The sequence below is a fragment of the Enhydra lutris genome, unplaced genomic scaffold (genome assembly GCF_002288905.1).
Source record: "Enhydra lutris kenyoni isolate GAN:26980312 unplaced genomic scaffold, ASM228890v2 scaffoldscaffold16, whole genome shotgun sequence".
NCBI lineage: Eukaryota > Metazoa > Chordata > Mammalia > Carnivora > Mustelidae > Enhydra > Enhydra lutris.
In genome coordinates this window covers 4,172,374-4,180,732 of record NW_019154100.1, presented here as the reverse complement: position 1 = coordinate 4,180,732, position 8,359 = coordinate 4,172,374, and positions in this window count along the sequence as shown.

Here is an 8,359-nt window from a genome sequence, read left to right as displayed (position 1 = left end):
AGGCTGATCTTCCACACAGGGAGTGTACGACAATCAAAACAAAAAGCAGCAGACCAAATTATTAGATCTAAATATCCTCTACGAGGCCAGTATTATCTTGATAACGAAAACACAAACAAAGACATCCCAAGAAAGGGGCAGATCAATACCCCTTATGAATACAGACGCAAAGATCCTCATCAAAATACAAGTAAACCAAATCCAGTAATTTACAAACAGAATTATATACCATGACCAGGTGGGATTTATTCCAGGAACACAAGGTTGGTTCAACGAATAAAAATCAACCAATGTGATATGACATATTTAAAAGGACGAAAACAACATGATCTTCTCAGCAGATACAGAAAAGGATTTGAAAAAAAAAATTCAGTACTCCTGCAAGATAAAAACACTCAGCAAACTAAGACTAGAGGGAATTAACTCAATCTAATAAAGGTTATCTACAAAAAAACTCACAGCTAACATCATACTTCGTGGTGAAACACTGAATCCTTTCCTCTTAGTTTCAGGAACAAGATAAGGATGTCTGTTCTTACCACTTCTATCCAATACTGTGCTGGAGTTTTAAGCCATGGCAATTAGGCAAGAACAAAAATAAAAGAAATCATATTGGAAAGGAAAAAATAAAACTATATTTATAGATGACATAATCTTATACCTAGAAAATCTTGATGAACTATTAACCTATTAGAACTAGTAAATGAGAGTTTAGCAAGCTAAGAGGCTAGATGATCAATTCACAAAATTTAACTGCATTTCTATGCAGTATCAGTGAGCAATCTGAAAATGCAATCAAGAAAATTATCGCATGCATAAGACCATGTACAACATCAAAAAAATAAAACACTCATAAATACATTTAACAAAAGAAGTGGAAGGCTTGAAAACAGAATACTCTACATCACTGAAAGAAATTAAAGAAGACCTAAATAAACGGAAAGGTATCTATGTTCATGGATTGTAAGACTTAATGTTAAGAGCGCAATCCTCCCCAAACTGATCCACAGATTCAATGCAATCTCTTTCTGTAGAAATTGATAAGCTGATCCTAAAATTCATGTAAAAATGAAGGACTCAGAAAAGTCAAACAATCCTGAAAATTAATAACGAACTTGGAAAACTCGTACTTCCCAATTTCAAACGTAGAGGATTCAAGAAAAAATTCATATGCTGAAGCCTTTAAGCTCAATGTGACTATATTTGGAGAGAGGGCCTGTAAGGAGCTGACAAAGGTTAAATGAGGTTATAACGGAGGGGCCTTGATCCAACAGGGCTGGTGCCCTTATAAGAAAAGGAAGAGACATGAGTTCTCTCCACCATGTGAGGATACCATGAGAAGGCAATCTATAAGCCAGAAAGAGAGCTCTTGCCAGGAACTCAATCAGCTAACACGTTGATCTGGGAATTCTAGCCAGCACTGTGAGAATATTAAATTCTGTTGTTTAAGCCAAAAAAAAAAAAAAAAAATCCCTCATATTTTGAAGTATGTGCCTTAGAAAATAACCACTGCTTCCGTAATATTTGTGTGTTTCTTAAGATGATATCAGAACTGATGTGATGCATTCTGGTAATATAGTCCTGGGGAGGTGAGTTGAAATTTGGTATGATATTCCTATGGGTAAGGAAGGGGCTCTTCTTGAAACTAGGGAATAAACTGAAAACTTATTGTCAAATCACATAAAGAAGAAATCAGAAGTCTATGATCTGTATCTGAAACCCTCAGAACATTTTTGCCATCAGAATTTTTTCACATCTTAAAAATGAAAGACATGCATGGGCACCTGGGTGGCTCAGTGGGTTAAGCCGCTGCCTTCGGCTCAGGTCGTGATCCCAGTGTCCTGGGATCGAGTCCCACATCGGGCTCCTTGCTCAGCGGGGAGCCTGCTTCTCTCTCTGCCTCTCCCTGCCACTTCGCCTACTTGTGCACTCTCTCTCTCTCTCTGACAAATAAATAAAATTAAAAAAAAAAAAGAAAGACATGCAGATTCTGTATGTTTTCAACACTCAGCAGAACCTAGGGTCTGACCCCATTATTAAACAATACTTCTGTGGTGAAACATATGAGTACCCACACTACATGGGATAAATAGAGATTATAAATGTCCTCCTAATCAACTTAGGTCATGTTTTGATGCCATGACTTTGTAACAAACTTCCAAATAAAAACTGTCTCAAGAGCTTTTTAGTATTTCTCTCTGTGGCTAAAGAATTATGGACCTGTGGGATTGAAAAGGCTGGTTAGGAATGGAAGATGTCAACTCTTGTTTCTTACAGGACTTTTTTCTCTTGGTCCTAACTTGCAAAGAAGACAGATTACTAGTTTATTTTCTGGCTGAGCGGTGGAGCACAGAGAATAGGGTAGAGTCTGTGAGCCCAAAACTCAAATAGGCCTACTTTTCTGTTAGTCTCAGATTTCAATTCCTTTTGTTAATCTCTAGGTCTATAGTGATTTCATAGTCTCGTCTCCTAAGAAAGATTTTCCTCTGTCTAGATACACTATGACATGACTATGACAAAACATTAAAGCCCACTAATTTTAATATTTTATTATATATTAATAATTAATAAGAAGGTGAATCTTAAAATAAGATTTGAGATAAGATGAACTGTATCTTCCTTCCTTGTAGTTCTTCCATTTCCACTCTGGAGAATTTTGGGTTGATTACATTAAACTGGGCAATGGTCCTTTTACATTACCATCACTTACCTTCACAGTAAACTTTAAATCCATGAGCACTAACTGCAAAATCAGTGGCCAAATGCCGTGAGAACAGCAGATGGAATCCTGTTAACCTAAAAACATACATAAAATTGTTAAGAGTCCTATTTTACCTAACAGAGCTGAAAGACCATTAAAAGTTATTTTATCAAGTTCCCAAGCTTTGTATAAATAAGTACATAAATGCACCCACATCTATATAAATTTATGACATGTTAATTAGAAGTCACTCATTAAAAGAAATTACTGTAAGTTTATATAAATAAACACTTATTTATGAATGTGTGTATATATTACTGAGAAGAAAAAGACTGTGGCACTTGAATAAGGATAGATACATAGATGAATGGAACAGAATTGAGAGTCCAGAATTAAACCCTAACATATACAGTCAGTTGATTTTTGACAAGGGTCTTTGGATAATTCAATGGTGAAAGGACAGTCTTTTCTTTTCTTTTTTTTTTTTTTAAAGATTTTATTTATTTATTTGACAGATAGAGATCACAGGTAGGCAGCGAGGCAGGCAGAGAGAGAGAGAGGAGGAAGCGGGTTCCCCGCTGAGCAGAGAGCCCAATGTGGGGCTCGATCCCAGGACCCTGGGATCATGACCTGAGCTGAAGGCAGAGGCTTTAACCCACTGAGCCACCCAGGCGCCCCATGGACAGTCTTTTCAATAAATGGTACTGGGACAACTAAATATCCACATGCAAAAGAATGAATTTAAAGCCCTATTTCATACCATATACAAAAATTAACTCAAAATCCACCGAACTCCTCCATATGAAGTAAAACTATAAAAATCACAGAAGAGAACATAGGCATAAAACTACATGTCTTGGGTTAGGCAGTGGTTTCTACATATGACACCAAAGTGTAAGCAACAAAGAGAAAATAGTGATAATTTTCTCTGGCCTATTATTATAAAGATATAATTTCAAAGTTACCCAGATCTTTGTGTTCCTGAAAAGTATCCATCAGCAATAGATAATCCTATTATTTCCAATGCTCTAGTTGACAAGGTCTGAAACCCTGAAGATGCACAATGGGAAAACCACTCCTTTCTGCATAATCACATACAGTACCATCTCTACTAAAAGCAATGGAATCTGTGTGAATTTAGCTGCATTTAGGAAAATGTTTCTCTTCCTTTATTTGTCTTTGTCCCAGGGCTGAAAGGTATTTGTTCTTGGTGTGTGTATTTGGTCCAATAAGTTATCAGAAAACTACAGAAGAAATGAAGATGTACATCTTATTTCACACTGGCATAGAAACTTGAGGGGTCTTAACTTGATGTGTCAAATGAGACAGCTTTGCTTAACTGCCTCTTACTGAAAAATTCAGTCTTAGGGAAATGTTCTGTGTAATTGTGCCCTGTGAACTGCCCTTTTGGGGGCCCTTTTGGGGAGGGGCAGGTTAGGGTTTGGGTGTGGGTGGGTTGTGGATCCTTGGGTGAAATAAATTTCTGTGGGTAGGGATTAGAATTCACTGAAATGGAGATTTTTTTACATTAGGGATTAAAGAAACCACCTTCAGGGGTGCCTGGGTGGCCCAGTCAGTTAAGCAACCAACTCCTGATTTTGGTTCAGGTCATGATCTCAGGGTCCTGAGATCAAGCCCTGTGTCAGGCTCTGTGTTGGGCCTGGAGCCTGCTTGAGATTCTCCCTGCCCCTCTGCTCTCATTCTCTTTCTCTCTCTAAAATACATAAATAAATCTTTAAAAAGAATAAAGAAAACTCCTTCATTGAGGAGCAGCATAGTAGTAAATTTTCAAAAGGAAAACCACATAATGTTCTGTGTCTATGAAGGAAACTAACTCCTGCTCCCCATGACATGTTTAATGTTTTGTTCTTTTTCTTTAGAAACAGTCATGTTTAGCGTATGGTTTTAGTTCTTTCAGGTTCTAAAATTTTACTTTGTTATCTACAGTCCTTCAGTAAAGTTGTAAAGGTAAGGTCATATGTCCAAAGTATGGTTTTGGGGATTTTAAGGGAATCACCCTTCTTGTCAGAGCAGCATTTTATGGAGGAATTATGGGAAAGTGAGCAGAGGCTCAAGGCCAAGCTGAGAGGGAGAAGAGCTCTCTGGAGAAATGGCTGTAGTTTGTATTGTACTTAATATAATCCTCCTCCTTCCCCTTCCAAATATATCTGAGGAAGATTACAGAAAGAAAATTATTATTATTATTACTACTATTATTATTTTAAGAAAACATTTTCTGGGATGCCTGGGTGGCTCGCTGGTTAAGCGGCTGCCTTTGGCTCCAGTCTTGATCCCAGAGTGCTGGAATTGAGGCCCATATCCAGTTCCTTGCTCCGGTGGGAAGCCTGTTTCTCCCTCTGCCTGTCACTTCTCCCCTCCCCTCCCCCACCACTTGTGTTTGCTCTCTCCCCTCCTTCTCTCTGTGTCAAATAAATAAAATCTTTAAAAAAATACATTTTCCAATAAAATTATCCTAATTTTCAGTCAAGATCTTACTATTTAACTTTATATTTAAACAAACAAACAAAAAAATTGGCATTGCTCACAAATGCTTGATTATCACCCAGGATTTCAGTTCACAATAAGGAATTAAATTTAATTTCAATAATGTTAAGAGTGGTCTGATGAAAAGTATGGGCAGCACAGGAAAAAGATGAATTATCATACTCAACTAATAAGATAATAGTAGGGTTGAATCCATGGTGAATCAATAATCTCCCTTTTCATTTTATGATGTGCTTCTGAAATATCACTTTGGCAAACTCATATTAAAATAACAAAAGCTATGGCTATATAATAATGAGGACTACCCTGGAGTTATAATTAATCAAATGTCTTGTTTTAAAACTATTTCATAGGAAGGTCATACTGATGGTATGGGATGTGGTTCACAGAGAACAAAAATTGAAAGCCTCACAACTCATATTCTAGGTCAGCAGTTTACAAACTTTTTGGTCTCAGGAGTCTTTCACAATCTCATAAATTATTAAGAACCCTAAAGAACTGAAAAAATGTGTGTATCTATACATACTTACAGTAATACAAATTAAGGTGGAGAAATAAAAATATTAATTTATTAAAAACAAGCCCATGTTAACATAAACAATGCATTTTAATGAACATAGTAATGTTTTCAAATAAAATAGTGAGTGGGGCCCTGGGTGGCTCAGTTGGTTAAGCCTCCAACTCTTCATTTTGGCTGATGATCTCAGGGTGGTGAGATCAAGCCCCCCATGGGATTCTGTGGTGGATGTGGAGCCTGCTTAGGATCATCTCTCACTCTTCCTGCCCCTCCCCCTATTGCCTGTGCTCATTCTCTCTAAAAAATAAAAAATAAAAAAAAATAGTGAAATACATGGTGCTACTTCAGATTTTTGCAGATCCCTTTACTGCCTGGCTTAATGGAAGATAGTTGAATTCTCATATGTGCCTCTGTATTCAATCATGTGCATTGTTTGTGTTGAATTATATAAACTTCACACAGCTATATAGTTGGAAAAGGCAGGAATATTTTAATAACTTTTCCAGATAGGGGCGCCTGGGTGGCTCAGTGGGTTAAAGCCTCTGCCTTCCGCTTGGGTATCAGGCTCTCTGCTCAGCAGGGAGCCTGCTTACTCCTCTCTCTCTGCCTGCCTCTCTGCCTAGTTGTGATCTCTGTCTGTCAAATAAGTAAATAAAATCTTAAAAAAAAAAACAAAACAACTTTTCCAGATAATTATAGGTAATTTTCTTTATAAGTGGTATTATCTTAAAAGTTAGTGACAATGTAGAATCTAGAGGTATATCAATGAACTTTTTATATTCTATGAAAATCTTTTGGTCTAACTCGTACTTTCAAAAAATATTTTACCCATGCATGATTTGGTAACATCATGCATTGGTCATTTGAAAATACTGGTTCAATGAATTTTGCAAAGATTCTAATGTTGACAACATTTTATTACACAAAATCCTTACTAAATCTTCCTCTGCAGAAAAGTCTCAAGAATTAGTTATGTTGTCAAGTTTACAGTAGTAGCTAAGTTTTCTAAAATTCTTAATTTTTATTTGAAAGTTTTTTTTTTTTTTTAAAGATTTTATTTATTTATTTGACAGACGGAGATCACAAGCAGGCAGAGAGGCAGGCAGAGAGAGAGGAGGAAGCAGGCTCCCTGCCCAGCAGAGAGCCCGATGCGGGGCTCGATCCCAGAACCCTGAGATCATGACCTGAGCCGAAGGCAGCGGCCCAACCCGCTGAGCCACCCAGGCGCCCCGAAAGTTTGTTTGTTTTTTGAGAGAGAGAGAGAGAGAGAGAGAGAGAGTGCGAGCCCGGGGGTGGGGTTGGGAGGAAAGGGTCAGGAGGAGAGGGAAAATTTTAAGCAGGCATGGAGCCCAACTTGGGGCTCAAGCTTATGACCCAGAGATCATGAGCCAAAATCACGTGACCCAAAATCAATCAATAAGTGACTGAGCCACACAGGTGCCATGGAAAGCTTTAATTTTATCATTGACAACAAATATTGCCAATGATTTTCTTTAAAAGGACAGACTGGTTTCATTTTCAAGAAAATGTCAAATAAATGTGAATGACCTGAGTTTGGTAGTCATTCTTTCAAGCAAAATGTTATTCCATTAAAAAAGTCTGCTAGTTAAAAAATACATGTACTCAACGTTTGAACTTTAATAAAACTAATATTCACAATTTCATCAAGGACAGTCTTAAGTGAAATAGGTAATTTTTTTCCTATTGCAAGTGCATGGCAGTGAAGAATAATAACTGCTCGAGTTTGGTATCCTTGCCTTTGATTTGTGCCAAAGCCCAAGAAGTTTTTATTTACTACTGATTTTACACTATCAGGGCAAATTCCAGCTGTGATAAAGAAAATAACAGTATTATTATAAAGAGCTTTGACTTTGCAGATACTCTGAAAGGCTCTTGGGGATACCCAGAGGGCTATGGACCACAATTTTGAGAACTGCTATGGTAAGTATTAGGATAAAAGCAGAATATAAAAACAATTAAGACATGATCCCTATTCTCAAGTTCATTTTCTAATGGAGGAAATCTACAGAGATGATTGCAACATTTTTTAGAGATACAAGAAACGGCAACAGTGGGGAGGACAGATTAAGGACAAGAATGGACGAGTACCAGGTAGGGTACTTTTGCAATGCAGACAAGCAACAAGGAGACCTGACCTAAGGTCGTGGTGAGTGGAGAAACATTCAAAGTGGTGGAATTGTAAGATGTGGTGATTGATTAAATATGAGGAATGGAGGAGGGCAATGGGATGCATAGTGGTGCCCATACTACATGGGCCTCATAGGAGGGGCAGGTTTGCAGCGGGGTAGGAGGAGGGAAATCCATTTCGGGATTTACCGCCAAGGAGATGAAACGCATTTAGGTGGAGGTGTTGAGCAGGTAATTAGATACTCCTGCTCCGTCCCTGAAGGCCCTGCAGTTCTCTTCCACCGCTGTATCCCCAGCGCCTATCTAGCACAACTTTAGGACTTAGAACTTTAGAACTGAAGTTCCGCTTTAAAATCTTTCTGGACAGAGGGCTGCCTCCAATACATCGCGTTGGCCTAAAACATACAAATTTATTTCGGAAAACCTGTTTCCGTAAAATCCAGACAGCAACTAAGTTTTGTTATCGTTATGCCATACATTAATACCTG